General features: G+C 29.3%; 1 protein-coding gene across 2 annotated transcripts in view; it reads right to left on the bottom strand.

Moving 5' to 3' along the window:
• Nucleotides 1–13404, bottom strand: part of LOC114328177 (sodium- and chloride-dependent GABA transporter ine) — a 218285-nt gene that overhangs the window by 59418 nt on the left and 145463 nt on the right. The window lies entirely within an intron of this gene.

The raw sequence follows: 13404 nt of genomic DNA, 5'->3' as shown, positions 1-13404 counted from the left end.
GTTGCGCATGTTTTGACATATAATTAAGAATTTTATATTTACCATTGGCGCGCATACGGATAATAGTCTGTAATTTTTAAAGATAAAAATGGTACGCCACTGAAATATTTCAAATTAAAAATCTTTCTTGAATTCCTCGTTCAATTTTTGACAGAAAATCTATCTTCCCTTTTTTTAAGCAACGCTTCGTTTTCATGCAAAAAATAAAATATCTTAAGGCTTACAAAGTTTTCGACGAAGTTTCTGTATGAATGTGTAGAAACTTATTCCGAATACGTTGTAAGCGTTAAGATATTTTATTTTTTGCATGAAAACGAAGCATCGTATGAACAAATATGAAGATAGATTGTTTGTCAGAAATTCAACAGGCAATTCAAAAATAATTTTTAATTTGAAATATCTCAGTGGCGTACTATTTTTTTTTTTCTTTAAAAAATTTGAGACTATTACTCGTACGCGCGCCAATGGCGACTATAAAATTCTTAATTGTGTGTCAAAATATGCACAACAACTATGTCTTAAAAACCACCAAATTTCAGTTGCATACCTCAACCGGATTTAGAGCAATAAATAAATCGTCAGTTTGCAAGAAAAATTTTAACACCCCATATCTCGGAAACAAATGAAAATCGAATAACAACATATGAGTTATTTTTGATTATTTTTACGTATATTATACAGTCTTGGAGTTTGGGACATTCCTCCCCACTCACCCTGTACAGAGTTGGGATAAAGTATGGAACCAAGCAAATATCTTTGAAACGAAAAGAACAATATTTATGAAACTTTGCATGCAAGTACAGTGACGCAAAAGGCATCTGATGCCATATTTTTTGTTACTACTCCACTTCCGGTTTCACCGGAAATACCCTTAACTTATTTACTTTAAATGAGACACCCTGTATATTTTTGCAGATTTTAAAAGAACTTGTTATTTTTAATTCATATATACCAAGTTTGGAAGAAAAAACTATTAAAACAAGAAATAAATCTCTTTACAGTTAAAAAATAGGTTAATTTATTTACGTTAGACCAATGATATTAAAAATAAAAAAAAAATAGTTGCCATAGTTGCCATCCATGGATTTGGAAAATTCACTTCCAAAAAATGAAAATTCACCATAACCTATTATCATTAATATTTCAATACGATTTTTCCACTTAAATGAACCATCTTTAATACAACTTATTTCTGTCAATTAGTTCAGTAACAGTTTTACCTACTATACTAAATTCAAATAAGTCATGCAGTGCATGTAAACAACAATTTTAGTCTACAGTATAGTTGCTACTCGTTTATTTCCTATTACGTTGTATTAATACAAAAAATTATCTACAGACACTTTTTAACAAATTTTTTTCTACCAAATTTGGTATGTATGAATTAAAAATAACAAGTTCTTTTAAAATCCGCAAAAATATATAGGGTGTCCCATTTAAATTCAATAAGTTAGGGATATTTCCGGTGAAACCGGAAGTGGAATAGTAACAAAAAATATGACAACAGATGCCTTTTGCGTCACTGTACTTGCATGCAAAGTTCCATAAATATTGTTCTTTACGTTTCAAAGATATTTGCTTGGTTCCATACTTTATCCCAACCCAGTATATACTAGAGGAGTGCAATTAGAACAAAAACATTCATTGTTTCGGAAAAATTCAAACAACCTTATATTTTTCTAAAGCTATTTTTGTTAGTTTATATACATGTTAAAGTAAAAAGTTCTACTCGCAGATTTGGCCGCTAATTGTTTATTAATTGTTTAAACAATAAAAATTTTTTTGTACAAATAATTTTAAAAATATCGATAAATTCATTATTTTACTCTGATCAAATATGTTTCTATTTTTTTTTTTTTTGATTATGCTGAATCCGAATATGGCATTGCCATTTGAAAATTCTTATACAGAAGGTCTTATAGAGTGTGTCTGTGTAGCTAGGAACTACATGGAAAACTTTTTTATTATCAATTTTACGAAAAGAATTTATTTCTAATAAAATGCTCTGGATAGTCAAAAATCTAAAACTCAACCATCAGATATCAAATTTTATCAATTTTATATGAGTTATGTCAAAAATATGAATTTCGTTAAAGAGTAAAGTAACCTTATATTCCAGAATATCAAAAAAATGCTATTATGAAAAGTTGTTTGAAATTAGAAACTATGTCTAAATATACAATTACATCATTCTAATCGAAAAAAAATTTCAATTTTTTCTCAAATTACGGATACTCATCATCATTTTATTACAATTATGATAACTATTTTATTATAACTTTTCCGAAAAAAAGTTATTCTTCTTAAAATGCTCTCCCTGGTCTAGAATCTAAGATACAATCATCAGATATCAAACTATTTAAATTTTATACGAGGTATGTAAGAAATATGAATTTTTCTAAAGAGATAAGTGCCTTTATTATTCACAATATTTTAATTAGAAGGATGTAATTGTACACTAAAACAATTTTTTAATTCCAAATAACTTTTCTTAATAACAATTTTCGATATTGTGAAATGTAAAGGTACTTTACTCTTGAGTGAAATTCATATTTTTTGACATACCTCGTATAACATTAATTAAATTTGATATTTGATGATTACATTTTAGATTATACACGATGCAGAGTATTTTATAAAGAATAACTTTTTTTCGTAAAACTGATAATAAAAAAGTTATCGATAGGTTCCTAGTTACGCAGACATACTGTATAAGAGTTAAAAAAAATTTTTTGCTGAACATTTATTATTGTTGAAGCTTATTATTAAATGTATTTTAGGTAAGTTTTACAGAAAAAAGTTTTGATCACTTTGTATAAACATTTTTTTAGCTGGTAATTTTCGGTTTTTGTATTAAATTTTTGTTATCTTTCTTAATTTTCTTAATCTCTAAAGTAAAATGATTTAGTGCATTTTAAATAATACATCCTAAGCTTTAAAAAAGCCTTATAAAACTGTAAAAGATCTATTCAAACTTGAGTAGTACCGTCTTAAAGTGGTGGTAATTCTATAAAACTAAGAAGATTTTAAAAACTACAATTTTTGAGACGTCATATCATTTGAATTAAATTTTTGAAATTTTTTTTAATGAAACATCATTTAGTAAGATGCTTTAAAAGTAAGCTGTGAGAAATTTAGAGTTTTATAAGAAAAATTGTATTAGTTACACATTTTTAAATCATGTTTAAACAAAATTCATATAAGGCTCACTTTCCGCCCACGCCGTACTTATGCCCATACATTTTATTTCTTTCTATTATAACCATAAGATAGCTTAATTATTCTTCTTTCATGTCCAAGTTGTAAAATTTTATTTGATAAATCAGTTAAAGAATTACATTAAAATAACTCAACCATGCACTTCGCCGTACGTTAGTTTACAGTGAGCCAATGTTTGTGTGAAGGGTGACTTTAGCGTTATAAATAAAAAATTATAGAAGATACAGATTTAATTTTAGAAAATTCTTATAAGGTTTTTTTGTAAAATTTTCTGATTTTTTCAATGGTCAAGTCAGTTTTTTTCTAAAATTTATATTTTTGGAGTTATTTAAAAAAACATCTAATTTCGTAGTTCAATTGTTTAATAACAAATGAAGCACCCACTTCTCGATTAGAACTTTTTGATAAGTTGTTTACTAAACATTTCTTAATGAAATTACAAAAAGTTCTATCTTGTTTGATTTTTTCCGAAGTGAAAATCTATATGCACTCCCCTATACCTACATTCATAGATTAATACATAATCGATCTCTTATATCTTTAATGCCTAATCGCACCAAGAGATCTTAACCCTAAGACGTGCCTTAGCTCAGTTTATGAAACATACGAGTTGCACCATTAAGTCTTAGAATATTTTCAGTTTGAACCGATGTTAATCTCAACTCTCCGTTATTCTCAGCTTAAGTTGCTATCTGAGTTTAAGACATAGTCCTAGACTAGACAGTCATAATCTATAAACTGAGCTGGGTTAAGCTGGTGCTTAAGATCTGTTGGTGCAACCAGACATAGGTGTCGATAGTTTGTATAATATCTGATTTTGATCAATTTTCTCCATTATTTTTTGTGCTGTGACATTAGTTTTTCTCTGTCATATCATGATTCTGTCATGATTTACCCAAACGTTTGAACATTTTTTCTTTCTTCCGTATTGGTTTTGCCTACCATGTCGTCTTTAACTCTCTTTCCTCGCCTATTACTGTTCATTCTGAATAACTCTCCGTATATTTTTTTTGAAGTTATAGTTCATTAGGCACGAGGGTGAATTTTACATTCCCTGGCGCATGCGCACACCGACAGTATCGTATTAAATGGTATTAGTCGCTCAAACGTTATACGGGATCTGATTAGGTATTAAAATCATCTGTCAATAATTGTTCAATATGGAGATTATAGATAAACAAAAATGTTGTGTATATTAGTTTTTATTGTTGTGATAGCAGAGAAAAAATCAAGTTTATAATTATTGTACTGACTTTTTAAATAGTTTTTAAAAGCGACACATACGTAATAATTGTAAATGTTTCAGTATTCTAATATAAAATTACATAGGTACCTACTTATTCGGAAAATGTAAAATGAACCTACCAAAATAGTATATGTAATGCTTTGATTTAACATAATTTGATTACCATCAAAATTTCTACTAATATTCACCTAATATATTGTTATTCCACAAAATATTCCTTTAATTCCACAAACATCAAACTAATTTGATTAAATTCATATAAGTAATAAACAACTGTCAAAAAGTTTATGGTGTAAACGTTCAGTTGGTGTATATTCCCTCATGACAGATACGCAAATTTGGCGCAGTGGAAAAGCGCTTTGATTTTAGATCGGCGGGATCGACGGGTGTGCGTTCAATCCCCAATGCAAGTTACTATTGTTTTTATTTTTTTTTATAAATCCTATGATCGTAAGTATATTATTATATAATTTTTTTCAGAAAATACGTATTTAGTTAAAATTTTTGGCAACAATTATTTTTCAGAAATCATTTCTTTGTGGTATTTTTCAATGCGTTTGTGTGTGTTTTATTCTTTTATTTTTTAAATTTTGGTATCGTTTTAATAAAATTTTTTGGAAACTAGTAAGTATTAAAATTAGTTTAATATTTAAGTTAAATATAAGTAAACTGTTTAAAGTATATTGATTTCGTTGAAATCATATATAGAAGTATACCTTCTTACGTGTATACAAAGTACACACATTTTTTTTTTTCTGTATTGTGTCAAACGAAGGTTTTTTTTCTGTTAACGATTTTTTTCTGTATTTGACTTTTCTTTCATGTCACTCTTTCTATTTCTGAGCGTTCTTTTAACACCTATTGTCTTTCTGAGAAACTTCATTTCAGCTGCTTGAACAATACTTTTTTGTCTTTTGTTTAAGATCCAGTTTTCTGCTCCGTATACCAAAGTCGTTATAGAACTATTCTGTAAGTTGGCATTAATGGCATCCTTGTCTTGCTTGACATTTCCTCATTTTTGATATTTCTTTTATTTAGTACTTGGAAGAGTTCTCTCTACGCATTCTCTGTTGTTAATGTCGTTCTTTTTCCAATTTGTGTGGCCTAAGTTATGCTTCCAACGTTCAACATTTATACCTATTAAGTTTTTAACATTACTACTCTATCTTTGTCGTGTTATCCCCTTTTTGCCCTTCTCTACCTACTAGTTTGTTTTCTCTTCAGGACTAATTGTATCATTTTTTCTACGTGCAGAATAACTATTCGAGAAACCGTTAAAAATTGGGAAATACGAGAAAAACTAAGCTGACTGATACCACAAAAAGGAGAGCCAGACCAAAATGGAAATGGAGAGGATATATAGCAAGAATGAGAGATAGTAGATAAACAAAGAAGGTATTGGACTGAGACGATGTCAGTACAAACAAAGTGTAGTGCGACCAACAACAAGATGAAACAACGACTTAATGAAAAGGAATAGCAGATTAATAAGTGAGTCGGTTGGGAATAGAGGAGGAAGCATATATTCAGCCAGGATGATGACCAAAAAACGAAAAAAAAATCTCTAATTCTGTTGTATAATAAAATATTTTTCTTCTCCCTAAGATGTGTATGTGCATGTTATAATCTAAGAGCTAGAGCCGAAAAATAATCGTCATAAGTAATATGGAGTTTGGCATGTGAAATGTGTCTATTGTATATTTATAATTATGACCCCTTTCAGGCTAACACCTCAGTGGATACAGGATGAAAGGGGAAAGTTAGTATAGTTCTTAAAGGTTTTCACCTCCTATTTTGTTAAACCTCCATCGATTTGCATGAAAATTGGTGACTAGTTAGAGCATACCCCAAGAAATAAAAAGGATTTAGTCTTAACTTGCACTTTTACCCATGGAGTGGATACCACCCGTTCTCGGGGTGAAAACTATTTTGTTAAAAATAACCCCACAAATCGATAGAGGGACAAATTATAAGTAAATTTTTTTATATCATGTTAATTAATCAATACTTTTTGAGTTATTAAATATCAAAGATTTGTCTGTTTAAGAGCACATGCTAGAAGTTACGGATGATAAGAAGAACATATTAATTAATTGTAGGTTACTAAAATATTATTTTTATATTATTTAAATATTATAAATTTAGCAAAAGTGTATTCGAATATGTCAAATGTACCCATTATTGGACACCCCCAGTTTCTTAACATACCTATTCAGGTTATATTGATAGAAAAAATTCAATTAAATATCGAAATAATATAAAAATAATATTTTACTAACATACAATTAATTAATATGTTCTTTTTATCATCCGTAACTTCACACATTTGCTCTCAAATAGAAAAATCTTTAATCTAACTCAAAAAGTATTGATTATTCTAATAACATGATATAACAAATTTTCCTTAAAATTTGTCCCTCTACCGATTTGTGGGGTTATTTTTAATTAAATTGTTTTCACCCGCGGGAAGGGGTGGTATTCACCACCAGGGTAAAAGTGCAAGTTGTCACCAAATCAGTTTTATTTCTTGAGGTATGCTCTAACAAGTTACCAATTTTCATGCAAATCGATGGAGGATTAACAAAATAGGAGGTAATAACCTTTAATGACTGCACTAACTTTCCCCTTTCATCCCTTTAGCCTGAAAGGGGTCATAATTGTCAATATACAATGGACACATTTCACAGTAAAAACTCCATATTACTTATGGCGATGATTTTTCGGCTCTAGCTCTCCGTCTATTAAACCAGTCCATTTCCTAAGATTGGCCAGCCATGATATTATACTTCTATATCCAGGACCACTTACCTTATGTTCATAATAAAATATGACATAATATTCAGAAGGTCACTTTACTTATATTATGTGCTTTTGATTTCCATTATGGATTCTACATTGATTTAAAAATAATTATAATCAAAATTTATTTACTAAAAGGCTAAGCATAGATAGTTCAGATAAATAAGGAAAAAAAATATCCTGTTGGTGACACAACCCCCTCCAGGCCAAAACCATATTTTTTGAGTAGTATGGACATCTATATTAATAACCTATATGTTTTCTGCAGCCGATTTTGATGATATACATAGTTATAAACAAATGAAGATCAAAAAACGGTAGATTTTCGCTTTTTTCGTCTATAACCAAAAAGTTAAGTATTTTAAACCAATTTGAGAGTGAGAAACTCATATATCGTATAAAAAACTTCAATATGGCGTTCGCTGAATATATCTGTCCTTATTGTTTGCTTAGAAAATTGCAAAATAAATCATAAATTTTGAGTTGTTATAAATATTCATAACTTATGTAAAAATTAATTAGAACGTTCTTATTACACGGAATGCTGAGACTTCTGGTGTTTAAATCATACCCTAAATTTCAAAGCAATTGGTCAAATAGTTTAAAAGTTATTTAATTTGTTTATCCCAAATTATTTTTTTTGCAACGCTATAAGTCAGAAAATGATGAAGTTACACTAATACTTTGGATAGTTTATGTAAGAAGAAGATTTATACTATTAATTTATTTAAAAAAATAATCACAAAAACTAATTCTAAATACTGCAAAATTATTTTGCACAAACATGTGAATTAAAAAAAAGGGGGGGCTTAACTTCGTCCCTAATTAACCTAGGACAATTATTTTTCTTTCTAAATGTGTATAAAAATTCAGTCTAACCAAATCTGAAAAATTAATTATTCTATGGGTAACGGTTAAAAAGTTATTCTAATTGATTTTAATTAAGCAAAAAATCGACGTGTTCTTGCAAAATAATTTTACACTGTTTGAAATTACTTTTTGTCATTTTTCTTTTAATTAAGTCAATAGTATAAATAGGTCTGGATCCCGCGTATGAAAAAAAAGTTGATTAATAGCAAGCTGAAAATTTGTTAATAGGTTAAGGGTGTCTAGTCGGATAAACTTTGATATATGGGAACACTGGAACAGGGGCAGTTTTAATTGTGGAACATTTTAAAAATTTGGAACGGTCACACCACGAAACGGCACATTTAATTTGTCCGACAGAACAAACTTAAACTCTTCGAACAGAGAATAAACTCTCATGCAAAAATTAGACTGCTATTTTTCGTTTTAATGAGTGGAACATGTAAAATATGTCAAATGACAGGAATTATAACAGGTGATAAATGGCAGTCTGATTTTTGCATGAGAGTTTAATCTCTGTTCGGAGAGTTTAAATCTGTTCTATCGGACAAAATAAATGTGCCGTTTTCTTGGTGTGACCGTTCCAAATTTTTAACCTGTTCCACAATTAAAACTGCCCCTGTTCCAGTGTTCCCCATATATTAAAGTTTATCCGACTTGACACCCTTAAGCTATTAACAAATTTTCAGCTTGCTATTATTCAACTTTTTTTTTCATACGCGGGATCCAGACCTAAAACATTCGTCTTCCATAAACTGTCAGAAGTCTTACTGTAACCTCATAATTTTTTGACTTTAGCGTTGCAAAAAAAATTTATTTGGGATAAACAAATTAAATAACTTTTAAACTATTTGACCAATTGCTTTGAAATTTAGGGTATGATTTAAGCACCAGAAGTCACAGCATTCCGTATGATAAGAACGTTCAAGTTAATTTTTACATAAGTTATGAATATTTATAAAAACTCAAAATTTATGATTTATTTTGCAATTTTCTAAGCAACCAATAAGGATAGACATATTCAGCGAACGCCATATTGAAATTTTTGACATAAAGGTTATTAATATGGCTGTCCATGCTACTCAAAAATTAGGTTTCAGCCTGGAGGAGGATGTGTCACGAGAAAAATCTTATTTCTCTGGACTAAGAAAATTCATTTAAAAGACAATAATAAATAATAATACAGGGTGTTTCATTAATAACTGTCCATATAATAACTGGTTAAACCTTAGCACAAAATTCAAAGATTTAAAATAAAACGCTTAAATAAAATGTGGTTCCTTACTGAGTTACAGGGTGTTTTATCTAAAAATTTAAAAACTATTTTTGCTCAGCAATTTAAAACTATTTAACGTATCCTTTTCATGCTTGGCAGAAAGTGCGACTACTATTATGCACCCTACTAAATTATGATAAACAAACGTTTCTAGCTACTACCAGAGGCGTACGACAGGGGAGAGTGAATGGTTGACCCTTCTCAAATTTTACGCCCCTAGAGGAATTACTATTTTAGTGTCATTTTTAGATTTTCCCATACTTTCTACGTAAATAATATCCTCTTCATTAGTAGCGATAAAGTCAGTTTTCGAGATATTTGAAGTTAAATATGAAACGGCACAGTTATTTTGTTTAATTTATGATATGATTCATACGATTAAAATGTAAAAATTATTTGAACCCAGTACTTCAAAACTATTTCGCCTAACCTTATCATACTTGGCAGAAAGTGTAGCTACTGTACACTCTACTAAATTAAGATAAATAAACGTTTCTAGCTACTACCAGAGGAGTACGATAGGGGATAGTTGATTGAAAGTTGACCCTTCCCAAATTCTACGCCACTGCCGAAATTGCTATTTTAGTGTAATTTTTTGATTTTCCAATACTTTTTATGTAAATAATATACTCTTCATTCGTAACGATAAAATGAATTTTCGAGATATTTGAAATTATAAATGAAGCGACACAATACATTAATCAAGATAACCGTGTCGTTTCATTTTTAACTTCAAAGATCTCTAAAACTAATGACTTTACCGTTACAAATGAAGAGTATATTATTTTCATAGAAAGTATTGGAGAATCCAAAAATTGAACTAAAATAACAATTCCGCCAGTGGCGTAGAATTTGGAAAGGGTCAACCTTCACTTCCCCCCGTCGTACGACTCCGGTAATAGCCAGAAACGTTTGTTTAACAAAATTTAGTAGCTTGTATGGTACCTATACCTCCTGCCAAGTATGAAAAGGATACGTCGAATAGTTTTAAATTGCTGAGCAAAAATGGTTAATAAATTTTTAGATAAAACACCCTGTAACTCAGTAAGGAACTACATTTTATTTAAGTGTTTCAGGTTAAATCTTTGTATTTTGTGCTAAGGTTTCTCCAGTTACTATATGGACGATTATTAATGAAACACCCTGTATAAATAATACACACATGACCTAAACTTAGTATTCCACGTAATTCTGTAACATATTGTATTATTTGTTTAAAATTTATTTACGTGACTATATAAATCGCGTTAACTGTTATTGGAAATAATATTGTAAAATACTAACTACTATAAATTTTACGGCATGTATAACGCCAACATTGTACAACGAATGTGATTTTACACCAAACAAAATATAAACTTTTCAAAAACTTTTTTATTGGTTATTAAAACCTTTGAAAACTGTAAAATATAAAATTCACTCTTGTGTACATTCGAATTACTGTTTGAAAACACATAAAATTGATCTTTTCCTAAGTATTGCATTATACCAAATTATGTAATCACACGGATATACTTTATTAACACTTATGGTTGAGACGATATTATTATTATTAAATCCATTTTTCACTGTGTGACTAAGTAATTACGTTTAACTAACAATAAGAATTTTCAACACTATATGCCAAATTAACATGCTAATTAATTATGTACTTACTGAATGTATTTTTTAAAAATAATTGCCTAATGTTGTAGTAGGATATGACGTAGAACTGTTACACATTTTGTTTTATTGTCATATATCTTTTTATTGTACAACATTTATTTATTTATAAAAATTTCAGATAACAGTAGTTATGACAGATGACTTTTGCATGAGGCCACTTCTGATTTTTAATCGATAGATCAATGTTGAATAATTACTAAATAAGTAAAGTTTTGATTTATTTTATATCAATATAATTAAAAAATAGTACAGAATGTCACTTTTTCACATAAATTTAACTAATATCAACTGAAATTTTGTAGAATATTTTGAATAATTATAATAAATAAATTTTAAGTTTACTCAAATAAATAATCGATTACTGCCATCAACCACTTACATTCAATCTAGGTTATCTTCATCAGTTTTTGCGGCAGGTAAGGTTCTTCTTCTTTCAGTATCTACAATAAAGTGTTATTTTACTGCCGCAAATGAGTAAAATATTGATTGACTTTAGTGACGGATGGCGAAAAAATAATTTTTATTTATTACAATAGTGTAATAAATAAAGCAAATTAATGATTTTAAAAAAAATTAATAAATTATAACAAAAAGAGTCATGTAGATATTATTATTCTTAGATGCTACGTCACATTAAAAACATTAAAATTGGTCGTGGTCCATAATTAACGGAGATATTGCAAATTTTTTTGCCGACACGAAGTCTTGCGTTCAAGAAACAATGGTTCAACTTTTGAACGTTAGATCTACTTCCCCCACCACTTTTTGGGCAAAAGTGTTAATTTAAGGCAGCTACGAAAATCATTGTTTCAAAATTTGCTACAATTTTTACTATCTGTATAAATGACATTGTCAAACAAGTTTTAAACAAATTGGAACAATTTTCAAACGCCATTTTGGACGGGATGGGAGTTAAATTGAAATTTTAGTTTTTCAATGCATTGGTTGAAAATATACATATAGTCGGCTCGCTAAACTCAAGACACAACTGGCTAGTGATTTTAATAAGTATTTTTTTGTTTTTTGCCAATTTTGCCAAAATTGGCAAAATTACTTACTATTTAGTAATTATTTTTTGTCTATTTACCAAATTGGCAAAATTACTTACTAAAATCACTAGCCAGATGTCTCTGAGTTTAGCGAACCGACTATACAAACAAAAAGTATACTCTATCAGCAACAACCGCGTTTTTGCAATTGAAAAATAGTAACATTTAACAAACAAATAAATTAAATAATATCAATAATTAAATAATATTGGTAAACCAATGTTTTTTTGCTTAATATTGGTAACATAACGCAACTTTTCCTGCAAAATAGATTATTAATATTGCTTATTTATAATGCAAATAACATTTTTTCGCAAATTTGTTAATTTAGGTAATGGTAATAGGTTTATTTAGTAATTTGTTAATTAAGGTTTATATTTAAATTACCAAGATCAAAATAATAGCAATCAAGAGTAATTAAAATAATTCACTGGTCTTAATGCAAATCGATCACAATGATCAATGAGAAAATTTTAAAACAGAGAACTCATGCCAAGTACTTTGGATGTTGAATTAACAACAACAAAATATTATAAACAAGTAGTCCGAATACCAGAAAATGGCACCAAATAGCACAAAACAGAGAAGAATGGAGAACTCATGGGGAGGCCTTTGTCCAGGAGTGGATGCAAACAAAATGAAGAAGAAGAAGAATTCAGAATACCGGAAAGTGGCTAATTGAAAACTCCCTAAATCTTCATTTACACTTGGGAAGTTTACTGGCGGAGAGTACTTGCGGCCGCTAAACTTGCCATGTGTAAGCAACAGGAAAGTGAACTTGCTAGCACTTTCCTGTTGTTTACACTTAACAGTTTAGTGGTTGCAAGTACTTTCAGCCAGTAAACTTGCCAAGTATAAATGAAGCTAAAGAGAATAAAGCAAGGCACAATAATATTAGAAAAGCAATGAGCACGAAAGAAGATTCAGAAATGATAGTCCGTAACACGTGGCTAAAGCCTCATGTACACTTGGAAAGTTTACTGGCTGAAAGTACTTGAGGCCACTAAACTTGCAGGAAAGTGCACTTGCTACATGTCGGCAAGAGCTTGCTAGAAGTTGATAGACCGGCCTAGTGCTATTTTATAGTTACTTCTATTTTTATTTTAGGAGAAATAGGATTTTTTCATCCATGTTTTAGACTTTCTAAGTTCGGGTTCAACTAGTTTTAACAGTTCTGGAAATTTTGGTAAAATAATCTTATAAAATTCCTATAGGAATGGATATCAATTTATATCTCCTTTAACAGTCGTTTTGATCCAGACTGACCCTGACTGGGACTGGGT

The sequence above is a fragment of the Diabrotica virgifera genome, chromosome 6 (genome assembly GCF_917563875.1).
Source record: "Diabrotica virgifera virgifera chromosome 6, PGI_DIABVI_V3a".
NCBI lineage: Eukaryota > Metazoa > Arthropoda > Insecta > Coleoptera > Chrysomelidae > Diabrotica > Diabrotica virgifera.
This window is presented reverse-complemented; position numbering and strand designations above follow the sequence as displayed.